Below are 15,759 nucleotides of genomic sequence, written 5' to 3'. Positions count from 1 at the left end.
AGATCCAGGCAGCCAACAAAGGTATGAAGAAATGTTCAAGATCACTAGCCATCAGAGAGATGCAAATCAAAACAACAATGAGATATCATCTCACACCAGCAGTAACAGCAAAGAACAAAAAAGTAGAGGACAATATATGTTGGCAAGGATGCAGAGACTGGGACCCTCCTACTTAGTTGGTGGGGTTTCAAAATGGTCCAACCACTCTGGAGAGCAATATGGCACTTCCTCAGAAGGTTAGAAATAGAAGTACCGTATGACCCATAAATTCCTCTATTTGGTATTTACTCACAAGAAATAAGAGCCATAACACGAGTAGATATATGCACACCCCTGTTCATAGCAGCACTATTTACAATAGCAAAAAGTTGGAGACAGCCTAAATACCCATCAATTGAAGAATGGATAAACAAACTGGTACTACTCATAATGGAATACTATGCTACCTTGAAAACAACAAGGAAACTGCAAGCCACAGCATAACATAGAAGAAACTTGAGGACATTATACTGAGTGAAACTAGTCAGTCACCAAAGGAGAAATGCTGCATAGGACCATTATTGTGAAAGAGTTAAAAAAAAGAACCCACACTAAAAGGAGAAAAATATATATACATATATATATTTGCTGATCACCAGGATGTATGGGATGACAGAAGGGGAGGGAGGGAGGGAAGATAAAGCACAGGCTAAGGAATAGACACAAGATAGCTCAGTTGTGGGGGCGGAGGGGGGCAATACATAAGAAGGGGGAGGGGAATGGAAGAACAAGGCTAATGGGAGGACAGTTATGTGGGAAGCGGCTTAGCTTCTGCTGTTTGACACAGTCCCAACAGAAGGAGAGATATCATGCAAGGCAGATAATTCTCAGAAGTTGCTTTCTATCTTCTCTCTAAAGTAACTTTGGATTCACTTGTAAAAATATATAATATGGCCATATTTGCAGACTTTTACTATGAGCTCTGCAGAATTTGGGAAAAAACAATTATTTCAGTCTCTTATTGACTTCAGTGGTCTGAATTCCAAGGGATTTGTATTAGCAACTCCCCTTCACAGAAAACCTACGTGCAAAGTAACTAAATTTATGATACCACAAAAGCAGATAACAGTCTGAAGTAAAGCTGACTGACCACTATAGACTCACCAGCAAGAATTCACAAACTCCCACATTCCCTGCAGCAATTAGCCAGGTTGGACCCTATTCCTCACAGCCTCAAATGAAGGAAATATAGGAATACTGAGGTTAAGCAATTTAATAGGTACTTTAGAAAACAAAATAATTAAAATGTCAGTAATGATTTTACTGTGAAAATAGTAATACATTATGTAGGATAGAAGATTGATAATCACCTAGTAGAAACAATAAAGTAGTGTAAGCACTGATGATTTATAGAAACATATTACCAAGAGAATGTGATCAGGGGTCTGATAAGTGGAAATAATTTGTGTAAGGTTTAACTTAATCTTTTAATGGAAATAAGAATAAACAATTTATCACTTATGTGGGAGAGAAGGTGAAAGTCAGTTTGAACATCACATAAATACTTTTGTTAAAGTTGTCTAAACACCGAATGAAGGAATGTTGTGATTCAAACTGTGTAATAATTCAAGGAAAGTTCAGAGCATCAATTTATTATGTACTGTGTGATTTTGAGTATAAAAATAAAGACTTGCTGAGTCGAGCCCTAGAAAGAGTTCTATCAGCCAACTAAGCAGAGACCTGTCTCTTCCTTGCTCCCGCCGACTCCATATATCCTCTCTTGTCCCTCAACCCCACGAGAGCTGGACTCCCTCACAGTTAGGCAGATTTGCATGGGCTAAGTGAGAGAGAAGTAAATGATGATGTATGCACAACCTTGGTACAACAGGGTTCCGGGATATAGGGATTGAGGCATGATTTGAAAGGGTTAAAGAGGGGAATAATGTTAAGATGCTTAGCTGCCTTTTGAATCTTTGTTTTCTTTGCCTACCATTATAAAATAGACACCTGAGGTGGGGAGAAAGGAATAGCCAGAATCATCACTACAGAAGGCTTGTAAGGCCGTCTTCAGCCTATAACTGATTGGAAGACCTTAAAGGGGGCTAGACATTGCCCAGTGAAAGAGGCTTCCTGTGGAGCCTTTACACTGCACAAGACCATAGGTGGAATCCAGAACCCCATCCAGAACCATCTGAGGTAGGAAATTTCCACTGGAAAGGACAAGTAGACCAGCCTGGAAGAGCTAGAAGAACAGCAGATACTTCGTGAAAGAAAGACTGGCAGGAAAAATCCAAAACAACAATGGCAGTCTGATTACTACAAGAACAAGTAACCTGTTTGCCTGGGAACCATAAAGGCAAATGGTCGGAAACCCTTAGAGCAAACCTCCTTCTAAGATTGAGACTCAAGGGGAATACATGAGCAAGCATGTGGTCTGGCTTGTGACCACATTGGTCACTGATATGGGAAGAGAGGGACAAAACAGCATAAAGTTGCGAGCTAATCTCGACCGCATTTAATAGACCCCCATGAACCCCGGTGGAGACCTGGACAGCCAGCAGTATGGCAAGACCCAGGGACTTCTGGGCTCAGAGCCACTGACATGGCCACAGAGGACTAGAGTAAAGAGTGAAACGTCCAGCTGATGTGAAGTGAGAGGAGATATACAAGAACACCCATACTTGCAGATAGTACTCACTTGACCTGGCTTCAATGGCTGAATGATCAGAACTCGACAAGAAGGAGAAAGAAAAGGGGGAAAGAGAAAAAAAGAGTAACCTGCTACAATTTGATGAACTTTACCTATACTTATGGATGTAGTAACTCAAAATGGGAACAAATCTTTACAGCAAGGATCACTCCCACTGCCTCGGTACACAGGGTTGACAGGGATGGGCAACACAGACATTAGCTACCAAAATGCGATGGGGAGGGGCTATAAAAGTAAGAAGTGACTGGCTTACAAGCTTTCAAGAGGGAGCCTAGTTCCAGATGGGGCATGGGAAGGTAGAATCACCACTGAATGATTTTCAATCCGTTGGGACCAGGCTGGCAAAAGGAAATGGGGATAAGACTTGTGGTACAATAGTGAATAATTGCTATCAGATCTGACTGTGAGGCTAGGAAATAGAGAGGTAGATTTTTTTTTTTTTTTTTTTTTGACAAAAGAAGGAGAGCGATTGATTTTGCAGCCCAGGAGTGGAGGTCCCTGGGACCATCAAGTGAGAAGAAGGGAGAGCGGGACCCTACCCAGAAAGGCAGTGATGCCAGGGATGGAGAGAGAGATGACACAGACAGATGGAGTAGCTGGGGACACTATACTCAGGGAGGGAGAAGGACTGTGTGCTGGCAGCTGGGAGGGTGGGTGAGGGACGTATGTGGTGTATCCTTTGGGGTTATATATATGATGATGCATGGAGAGGATTGTAACCATTTCAATGAAGCGAAATACGATAGGATGAGTGTAAAGCTGATGTTCTCCCATGTAAACCTCACAATAAAAACTTATTTAAAAAAATGCTTACTTTAAAAAATATTTAATGAAAAAAAGCTGTAATTGATGAATTTGTCGTCATTATTAAGTGCCATTGGGTCTGTTTCAACTCATGATGACTTTATGTAGGATTTCTGAAGCTGTAAATCTGTTTTTGGAATAGAAAATTTCATTTTTCTCCCATAAAGCAGATGGTAGGCTCAAACTGCCAACCTTGAGGTTAGCAATCCAGTGTTTATTCTACAAAATCACACAAAAAACAACTGCTTTCTAGCAAATTTGGAAACCTAGAAGCAATGGACACTTTTTAGAAACATATTACCTACCTAAACTAACATCGACTCAGAAAGAAAAATTGAACAAATCAAAAACAACATAATAAATCGACCATTTTATTAAAAAACTAACAACACAAAAATTTCTAGGCACATATGTCTAAAAACAGTGTCACTGGAAAATTCTACCAAACATCTAGAGAAGAACTGACACCAATTCTACTCACAATATTCTAAAATATAAAAAAAAATACACTTGTTGTTGTTGAATGCCATTGAGTCAGTACCGACTCATAGCGACCCTATGCACAGCAGAACAAAACACTGCCTAATCCTGGGCCAACCTCACTACTGTTGCCATGTTTGAGTCCATCGATGCTGCCACTTGGCTAATCCATCTCATTGGGGTCTTCCTCTTTTCTCTGACCCTCCACCTTACCAAACATGATATGCTTCTCCAGCAAATGGTCCCCTCCTGACAATATGTCCGAAGTGTGAGAGACGAAATTTGGCCATCTTGGCCTCCAAGGAGCACTCTGACTGCACTTCTTCAAATACAGATCTGTTGGTTCTTTTGGCAGCCCATGGCACTTTCAATATTCTTCTCCAACACCATAACTCAAAAGCATCAATTCTTCTCTGGTCTTCCTTATTCACTGTCCAGCTTTTACTTGCATATGAGGTTATTGATAATACCATGGTTTGGGTCAGGTGCACCTTAGTCCTCAAGCTGACATCTTTGCTTTTCAACACTTTAAAAAGGTCTTGTGTAGCAGATTTGCCTAATGCAATACGTTGGTTGATTTCTTGACTGCTGCTTCCATGAGTGTTGATAGTTGACCCAAGAAGAATGAAGCCCTTGACAACTTCAATATTTTCTCCACTGATAAGAATGTTGTTTATTGGTCCAGTGAGTATATAATACTCCCAAATTTCTTTTAAAATCAATACCAGGCAAAGAAACAACAAAAGAAGAAAATAATAAACCAATATCCTTCATGAACACAATCCTACCCAATAGAATCAAACAACATATCAAAAAACTAATGCATCATGACCAAGTAGGATTCATACCAGGTATGCAAATTGGTCTAAACCTTAAAAACAAAGAAGAGCTGCACAATATTATCAGTCAGCCCAGAAAATATATTTAATAAAATCCAACATGTGTTCCTAATAAAAATGCTAAAAAAAAAAAACAGTAACAAAAGGAAAATTCTTCAAAATTATTTAAAATTATTATTCTCAAAGGAGAGACACCAAAAGCATTCCCCTTATATACTGAAACCAAACAAGGATGCCCTTTTTTCACTGTTCCTATTCAGTGGAGTCCTAGTGTGGCACTGTGGATTAATGTACTGGACTGCAAAGTCATTTGAGTCACAAGATCAGTGGTTCAAGCTCACCAGCCACTCCTAGGAAACCCTATTCAGGGTCGCTATGGGTTGGAACTGGCTCAACAGCACTTAAAAACAACAACAACAACAACATTCAGTCAAATATGGCACTGTAGAATAAATACTGGACTGCTAGCCACAAGGTCAGCAGTTCGAATCCATCAGGCACTCCTTGGAAGTCCTATATAGGGTTGAGATGAGATGAAACTGACTTGACAACACTTAAAACAACAACAACTCATTCTTGTGCAGGAAGTCTTACCCAGAGGTATATGGCAAGAAAGGGAAATTTAAAGCATCCAAATTAGCAAAAAACAGGTAAAAATGATCTTTATTTGCAAACAATATAAACCTATACATAAAAAAATCCTGAGACTCAGCACAAAAAGTACTAGAACTAACTGGTAAACTGGCAAGGTGCAAGATCAACACACAAAACCCTTTACACTAAAAACAGCTTTCTAAAATGGAAATCAAGAAAATAAAACAATTTAAAATAGCCAATCTAAAGATGAAATATTTAGAAATAAATGGAACCAGAGAAACAAAAGATCTATACAAAGAAAACTACAAAACACTATTATAAAAAAACAGAAGAGACCTATATAAATGGAAGAAAACACTATGCTCATGGATACGAAGACTTGTCATTTTGAAATTTTTAAAAAACAACCAAAGTTATCTAAAGACACAATACAATCCTAATCCAAATTCTAAAATCATTCTATGAGAGATGGAAAAATTAATCACCAGATTTATGTTAAAAACGAGAGAGAGAGCCCCACCCCCCACCTCCGCCCCCCCATAAGCAAGGCATTCTAAAGAAGAAGAACAAAGCAGGAGGACTCATGCTCTCCAATCTCAAAACCTACTGCACAGTCAGAGTCAAAACAGCATGGCTCTGGTACAACACAGACAAGGTTCAAAGGAACATCATTGAAATCCCAGAAGTAAATCCATCTATCTATGGATAGCTAATCTTTTCTGAAGGGCTGAAATTCATTAAATGAGGAAGAGATTGTTTCTTTAAAAATTGGTATTGACAAAACTGGATATTTATTTGCAGAAAAATGAAACAGGACCATATCTCACACCATATTTACAAGAATGACCTCAGGAGGAATCAAAGATCTAAATATAAAATCTAGAATGATACAGATCATCAATGAAAAAATAGGAAAAAACTTTTTGTTGTTAAGTGCTGTCCATTCCGTTCCAACTCATAGTGACCGTGTATAGGATTTCCAAAGTTGTAAATTTTTACAAGAACAGAAAGCCTCATCTTCCTCCCATGCAGCAACTGGTATATTCAAACTACTATCCTTGTGGTTAGTAGCCTAGTTCAATATCCACTATGCTACCAGTGATCCTTTAACCCTGTTGTTGTTAGATACCATCATGCCAGTACCAACTCATAGAGACCCTATGCACAAAAGAATGAAAAACTGTCCAGTCCTGCACCAATCTCATAATCATTGCTGCATTTGAGACCATTGCTCCTGCCAATGTGCAAATACATCTCATTGGGGGTCTTCCTCTTTTTCTCTTACCCATCACTTTACCAAACATGATATCCTTCTTCAAGGATTTGTCTATTCTGACAATATGTCCAAAGTATGAGAGATGAAGTCTGGCCATCCTGACTTCCAATAAGCACTCTAGCTGTACTTCTTCCAACGCAGATTGATTTGTTCTTTTGGCAGTCCATGGTAGGAAACAATCTATATCGCTAGCATCTGGTTGCATAATTATTCCACCTTTTCTTGCTTGTTAATCCTCCTTATTTGAATGATTTTCACTCATGTTCACATTGACCAGAGGGAGTTTTGCAACCCTCTGGTCAATGTGATCATGTTATTTTTCTGATCATAATAGTCTCATAATGACATCATATTATTATTCTGAAGACTAAATGAGTTGAATAAGAAAAAACATCAGAAAGTGCTCTGACATATAACATGTAGTTAGTATTTCCTATTACCATGATTATTGTATTCTTTAACTATTATGGTCAGAAAAATAAAAATCAGTCCATTACAACTGAGCACAAATTTGAAAAGCATGCTAGATTTATTTTTGTGATAATAACTCAATTACTGTTTTCTAGTTTGAAGAACTTTTGACTGGTTTCCTAAAAATCATCAGAATCATCATAATAGAAAATGCTAACTACTTACTATGTGTCAGGAGTCCTGGTGTGGTGCTATAGGATAAGCACTGTACTGCTATCAGCCAGGTGGATGATTCAAACCCACCTGCCACTCCTTTGAAACTCTATACAGGGTTGCTTATGAGTTGGAACTGACTTAACAGCACTTAAAATAGCAGCAACTATATGTCAAAACATTTATGATGTTTTACTTGTTGCCTTCAAAACAGTCTTGTGAGGTCACTATGAATTGAAATTGACTTGAAGATCCCCACATGAAAATATCTTTCTAGAGTTTTTTGTCAATAGCGGATGTTGACAGTTATCTACTGGATAACTAAACAGCTACCCAGTAACTGTTTAGCACATTCATTCACAAAGAATTTTAATGAAATTCCCTCTGATCTCTATTTGCCCAATAAATTGAGAAATTCAGCAAAAGAGAATTTGCAAATTAGTGTGAGAGTGCTAATGTGCAGGTGACAGGAAATGCCTAACATGATGCAATTGGGAAAGCACATAGGTAAGTGGCCAGAAAAAAATCTCTTTAAATCATTCAGGGACAAAAATATGAGATCTGAAATTAGAGTAATAAGGGAAGTAACTCCTTTAGCTGCCTCCTAAAATATTCAAAATTTTATTTCTCTTTTTATGTAATCACTCTCCTCATGACTATAATCCTTCAGTTTTCTCTAATTTATTTCTTTCATGTTCAGTGATTTATAATTCTAGTATATGTTACTCATAGAAAAAAATTAGCAAATTAAATGGAAAATCAACTTTTAGTGCTGCTGATTCTGACACTTCTTCATTTTCTATCTACAGGTTACTTGAAAATCAACTTTTCTGTCCCATTCAATGGGTAAACAAAAGGACTCTGTGATTTCTTGTAACTTTATTGAGTTTGTGTTACTGGGACTCTCCAATTCTTGGGAAACTAAAGTTTGTCTCACTTTAACATTCTCCTTGCTCTATTTAGGGATCATCCTGGGAAATTTGTTCAATTTGTTTTTGATGATTTTTTATTCTCACTTACATTCTCCTATGCACTTCTTACTGGCCAACCTGCCCTTCATTGATATTGGTCTTTGCCCTAAGACAGTCCCCAAGATGATCACAGATCTTTTGAATGAACACAGAGTAATTTCTTTTCAAGGTTGTATGACACAGATATGCTTCATCCACATCCTAGGAGTGGTGGAGATGGTGTTACTCATAGCCATGGCATTTGACAGGTACACGGCCATCTGTAAGCCTCTTCACTACTTGAGCATAATGAATCATAAACTATGTATTTGCTTGGGCTTAAATGTTACCACCTAAAAGGCAACAAACTCTGGGAGTATGGCCTAGTATACTTTACTCAAGAGCATGTAAACAGAAAGCAGTGCTTGAAAAAATTGTGAAAATCAAACGCCCAGCACTAGAGACTCCAAGTGAAGTTGGTCTCAGCAATGACTACTTTGAAACATCACACATCCAGAAATATCCTGAGACCAAATTTACAGAAAAACAAGGATTGGTTGAGGTATTGTAGCATGCATTTCTGCTATATTCTTAAGTAGAAAACAGGAAAAGTATTTTCCTGCTTTGGGGATATAAAGTTTTTCAGTCATTAAAATTTAGAGTCCTCCAACTTTTCACTAGCTATAAACTAGCTTTCATGTCTAAAGACACAAAACTACATACCACTGAGACTGTACACAATGTCACCTAAAAGATCGAAAGAATCATTCATTCATCAAGAATCGTTACAAAACATAACAGACAATGAAGTAATTAGCACTTCATTTGTATGAAATCCTGAGAACTGTTCATTTTCTGGTTTTCTTATATATCAGTATTTTTTGCTGAACATAATGTCAGAATGAAGATATATCCAACAACATTTTTTCCTGATTAAAAGTGATAGGCAGTATAATAAATATTGGTGTAAAAATAAATGACAAAAGAACTGGATCCAGATTGTTGTTTTGTTAGGGGTTATCAAGTCATTACCGACTCTTAGTGACCCTATGTACAACAGAATGAAATGTAAGGGCCAATTGTCCTATGTTGTTGTTGTAGTTATGTGCCGTGGAGTCGGTTCTGACTCATAGCCACCCTGTACAGGGTTTACGAGGCTGTAAATCTTTACGGGAGCAGAATGCCTCATCTTTCTCCTGCGGAACAGCTGGCAGTTTCGAACTGCTGACTGTGAGGTTCGCAGCCTGATTTGTAACCACTATGCTACCAGAGCTCCATCATTGCCCTATAGTAACTAATTTTTAAGAAAGGATCAGGCTGAAGTGGGAAAATGTTTAGCATCAACAACTCCCCTGGATGCAGAAACCCCCTTTCCCCCTTAACTCGGGCTAAACTTGGCTTCTGTAACACTGCTTATGCAAATTCCTCACATCTGAGTGGGTCCACCTGACTCACAGGATACTGTGGCCAACGGCCAAGGCTAACCTTGAGAACAGCTGGCCAAAGTTAATCTTGAAAACTAACTGTCCCAGCAGATGTACCCCTATTCCCAAGTTAATCTTGAGAAGTAACTGTCCCAGTTGATGTACTCCTAGCCCCCACTCTAACAGCTCATGCATACATCATACAAAATAATGTCAGACTGCCTATGTATAAATACTCTTTGAAAAACTGGGTCAGGGCTGCAGTCTTTCCCACTTTTAGGGAGGCTGTAGTCACTGGCCAGCTAATAAAGGCTTCCTTATCGATCCTGAGAGTCTTGAGTTGTCATCTGGGTAAATTGAGACGCAACAGAAACACTGCCCAGTCCGGGGCCAACCTCACAATTATTGCTACACCTGAGCCTGTTACTGCTGCCACTATGCCAATCTAGCTCATTGGTGGTATTTCTCTTTTTATCTGACCCTCCACTTTATCAAACATGATATCCTTCTCTAGAGATTTGTCCCTCCTGATAATATGTCCAAAGTATGACAATGAACTCTGGCCATCCTACTTTCCAAGGGGCTCTCTGGATGTACTTTTTCCAACACAGATCTGTTTGTTCTTTTGGCAATCCATGGTACTTTCAATATTTTCCTCCAACACCATAACTCAAATGCATTAATTATTTTACGGTCTTCCTTATTCACTGAACAACTTTCACATGCATATGAGGTTATTGAAAATGTCATGGTTTGGTTCCAGTGCACCTTAGTCCTCAAACTGTCATCTTTGCTCTTCAACACTTTAATGAGGTCTTGTGAAGCAGATTTGCCTAATGTAATATGTAAGGAGGTACAAGAGCTGAACGAAAAATTTCAAAGGTCAATTTGAGAATACAAAGCAATATGTTGCTTGATTTCTTTGACTGCTACTTCCATGAGTCTTGATGGTTGTTTTGAGCAAAATGAAGTCCTTGACAGCTTCAATCTTTTCTCCGTTTATATGGATGTTGTTTATTGGTCCAGTGGTGAGGGTGTTTGTTTCCTTTACATTGAGATGCTGTCAATATCGAAGGCTTTGATCTTTATCAGTAAGTGTTTTTAACTTCTCTTCATTTCCAGTAAGCAAGGTTGTATCATTTGCATATCACAGGTTGTTAATAAATCTTCCTCCAATCCTGATGTTACATTTTTCTTCATCTAATCCAACTTTTCAGATTATGTGCTCAGCATACATTGAGTAGGTAAGGTGAAAGAATACAACTCTGGCACATACCTATTCCATTCGGTGTTCCCTTGTTCTGTTCAACAACTCCCTTTTAGTCTATGTACAGGTTCCTAATGAGCACAATTAAGTGTTCCAGAATACTCATTCTCCTCAATGTTGTCCATAGCTTGTCATGATCAAAACAATCAAAAGATTTTGCATAGTCAATATCTTTCTGGTATTTTCTGCTTTCAGTCAATCTGATGTCAGTAATGAAATCCCTCATTCCACGTCCTCTTCTGAATCCAGCTTGAAATTCTGGAAGTTCTCTATCAATGTACAGTTGTAGCCGAATATTGTATTATCTTTAGTAAAACTTTATTTGCATGGTATTGTCTGATGATTTCCACATTTTGTTGGGTCACCTCTCTTTGGAAGGAGCACAAATATGGATCTCTTCCAGTCAATTGGCCAGGTAGCTGTCTTCCAAATGTATTGGCATAGGTGAGTGAGGGAGTTCAATGTCTCATCAGTTTGTTGAAAGATTCCAATTTGTATTCCATATATTTCCAGTGCCTTGCTCTTTGCAATGCCTTCAATGTACCTTGGGTTTCTTCCTTCAGGATCATTGACTCTTGACCATATGCTACATCTTGAAATGGTTGAACATTGGCCATTTCTTTTTGGTATGTTGTTGTTAAGTGTCATCAAGTCAATTCTAACCCATAATGACCCAATATAGGGTTTCTGACAAGGAGCTGGTGAGCTTGAATTGCCTATCTTGCAGTTCAAACTGCTTTGCAGTCTGGCGCAGTGCCACACCACGACTCTTTGGTATTATGACTGCCTATTGCTTCATCTTCTTTGGGTGCTTTCTGCATCATTCAATATTTTGTCCATAGAATCCTTCAATACTGCAAGTCGAGGCTTGAATTTTTTCTTCAGTTCCCTCAGTTTGAGAAATGTTGAGCATGTTCTTCACTTTTGGTTTTCTAACTCCAGATCTTTGCACATTTCATTATAATATTTGACTTTGTTTTCTCAAGCTGACCTTTGAAATTTTTCTGTTCAGCTCTTGTACCGCCTCACTTTTTCCATTTGCTTTAGCATATGTATACTAGAGAGCAAGTTTCATAGTCTCTTCTGACATCAATTTTGGTCTTTTCCTTCTTTCTTGTCTTCTGAATGATCTTTTTCTTTCTTCCTGCACGATGTTCTTGGTGTCATCCCACAACTCTTCTGACCTTTGGTCTTTAGTGTCTAAGTCATCAAATATATTCTTCAAAGGATCTCTAAATTCAGGTGGAATATGTTTAAGGTCATATTTTAGCTCTTGTGGACATGTTTTAATTTTCTTCAACTTCAACCTGAATTTGCATATGAGCAATCAATGGTCTGTTCCGCAGTCTGCCCCTGACCTTGTTTTGGCTGATGTGGAGTTTTCCACTGTCTCTTTTCACAGATGTAGTCAGTTTGATTTCTGTGTGTCCCATCTGGCTAGGCCCAGCTGTATAGTTGTCTTTTATGTTGTTTTAAAATGGTATTTGCAATGAAGAAGCCATTGGTCATACAAAATTCTATCATGTGATCTCTCCATCATCATTTCTATCACCAAGGTCATATTTTTCAACTACTGATATTCCCTCTTTGTTTCCAACCTTTGCTTTTCGATAGCCAATAATCATCAATACATTTTTTATTTCGTGTTTGACCAACTTCAGACTGAAGAAGTTGGTAGATTTTATTTTATCAACACTGGCTTTAGTGGTTGGTGCATAAATTAACTGGTCTTCCTTGTAGTTGTAGGCTGTGGAGATTATCCTAGCACAGACAGCACTGCACTTCAAGCCAGATCTTGATATATTCTTTTTGATGATGAATATGATGTCATTCCTCTTCAATTTCTCATTCTCACCACAGTAAACAATGTGACTGTCAGATTAAAAATGGCTGATTCCAGTTCATATCAGTTCTCTAATGCCTATTAGAGATGTTTATGTATTCCATTTCACTTTTGAAAATTTCCAATTTTCCTAGATTGATACTTCATACATTCAATGTTTTAATTATTAGTGGATGTTTACAGCTGTTTCTCTTCATTTTGAGTTGTGCTCCATCACTGAAGGTCCCAAAGCCTTTACTCCATTTGCATCATCAAGGTCAACTTTATTTTGAGAACATAGCTTTTTCCCAGTCACATTTTGAGTGTCTCCCTACCTGAGGGAATCATCTTCTGGCACTATATCTGACAATATTCTGATGCTCTTCATCAGGTTTCAATACTCAATATTCTGATGCTGGCAGTTTTCTACTGCTATTCATAAGGTTTTCAGTGACTAAATATTCAGAATTAGGCTGTTGCTCCTTCCTCCTAGTCTGTCTTCATGTGGAAGCTCAGCTGAAACCTGTCTACCATGGGTGACCCGGCTGGTATTTAAAATACCTGTGGCATAGCTTCCAGAACCACAGCAACACACAAGCCACCACAGTATGACAAACTGACAAATAGGTGAGTTGTAGGATCCAGATTAGTATCATGAAAACAACAAAATACTACTGTACTGCACAGAGTTCACATTAAATCAGAACTGTATATATCAAATTTCTATATAGATTATACCTCAATATAGAAAACAACTTTTTGCAAGGACATTCATTTTGTTTTCATTTATGATAGTACTGGAAGTTTTTATTCCCCTCTTGTGTTGCTATAATTAAGTTGGGGGAAAAAAAGTTCTCTAAATACCAATTTATTTGCTTTCTACAATTTTTTAAATTTGATTTGTGGGTTAATGGAGTTTTAATTTTTAATGGAATTTTTTAAAATAAAGCTCTGATCTTATTTCTTGACTCAACAGAACACATGAGATATCTCAGTTGCTCTTGATCAACTGATTTGTAGACTTACACACACACAAATGTACACATATGTATTTCTTAATACACATTCAACTTCTTAACTTGATCCAACGGACTATACTTAATACACAAGGTTCATACTGCCGTGCTACAGATTTTTACAAACAGAACTTGTATTTATAGTGTCTATACATAGTTGTCACAATTTCTGGTATTTTACATTGATACTTCAGTTAAATCACCATTTATTTATGATGTACTAACTGTCCATTGTATTCTTCCTTATTTGGGCTAGTATCATATTTATCTCAAATACTCAAATGCCTATGCTTTCAAATTCTGACCTCTCAGATATGAAGAGCAAGCAGCAGCTAAAATGAAGATGACTGCATTTTGAATAAATTCAGAGTTTCATAAAAGAAGAATATAGGGAAAAAGAAATATGACAAAAGTTGTATTTATATCTCTTAAATTTTATGTTAGACAATCTAAACATTTGAATTTTATACATTTTTAGTTCTACATATTAGAATATTTACCACAAATTGCAACACAGATTATGATAGCTTTGAAAGGTTGGGTATACGAGCTGCTTCTATAAACAGTTGTTTTATCTGTAGAATTGGTTGAGTTGATAACAGTACTTCCATGCTTATTAATTTATTTGCTGAATTTGGCAACAAATATTTTTTAATTTCACTACATTGAATTAAAGGAGCGCTGGTATCACAATGGATAAAGCACTCAAGTATTAACTGAGAGGTCAGTGGTTCTAACACACTAGCTGCTCCATATGAAAAAGGTATGAGAATTTGTTGCTGTAAAGATTTCAGGCTTGGAAACTCTATGGGTAGTTGTAGTCTGTCCTTTAGGGTCGCTATATGTCAGAACTGATTAATAGTAACAGATATATTAAAGTGATGCCAAAACATAAAGCACATTTCCTACAGTCAATTTACTAATAAGTATACCCAAACCAAACTCACTACCATGCAGTCCATTATGACTTAGAGCACTCCTATAGGACAGAATAGAACTGCTCCTTAAAGTTTCTGAGATGGAAATTTGATGTTTCTCCTGTCTAGTGACTATTGAGTTTGAAATTCTGAACTTTCAGTCAACAACCTAATATTTAGCCGACTGACCCACCAGAGATCCTTAACAGCATATATGGCATAAATAAATCATGTACATTCTATTAATGTATTAATGTAAATTTCAATTAGGATGCCATGAAAGATAATATTTCTTTAAAAATCAAAATACTGAAAAATAAAATATTAAGCATAGATTTCCTTGAACATTTCAGGTGAAACTTGAGATAAAAATTTATGTTAGCCTCAACCCCCTTGAATTAACTTCAAGATTATTTCAGTATAACAGCTATATTTTATGTTTTCCAACTCTATGTTTGCTGGCATATGCACAAATGAAAGCAAAATAAAATCTTTACTTTTCTATTCATAATTTCCATCATGTAAATCTACTAAACTATATTATTATCTGGAGGCATTGCAGGAACAATTCTCAAGTCAGGCAACTTTCCTCAAACACCTCTTCATTCTAGTTGTCCATATCTCACCCATTGACAAAATCTGTCAAGCCACACAGTCCTACCTATTTACCTTTTCATGATCCCAAGTTTATACTCTAAGTCCCAATAATCCTGAAGTGGCATAAGTAAAACATGCATATTCTATTAGTTTTTTCAATTAGGATGTCATGAAAGATGAGACTTCTTTAAAAAGAAAAATACTGAAGAATAAAATATTAAACATAGACTTTTAAGGTATAAAAGGAACAATACAAAAAACAAAAACCTTCTCTTGACTAACAACTACACCAATCCTTACTTTATTTAGCCCTGCATAAAAAAATTAAAGGTATAGTTTTAACAAATTCTATTTATGTAACAACAGAACATTTAAAATATACTTTAAAGCAACCGCTACACTTGATTAAAATTAAAACATTTTTACTAAACAAATTAGAATTAAAATGAATACTTCT

This window comes from Chrysochloris asiatica, unplaced genomic scaffold (genome assembly GCF_000296735.1).
Source record: "Chrysochloris asiatica unplaced genomic scaffold, ChrAsi1.0 scaffold00004, whole genome shotgun sequence".
NCBI lineage: Eukaryota > Metazoa > Chordata > Mammalia > Afrosoricida > Chrysochloridae > Chrysochloris > Chrysochloris asiatica.
Note: the sequence above shows the minus strand (reverse complement) of the source record.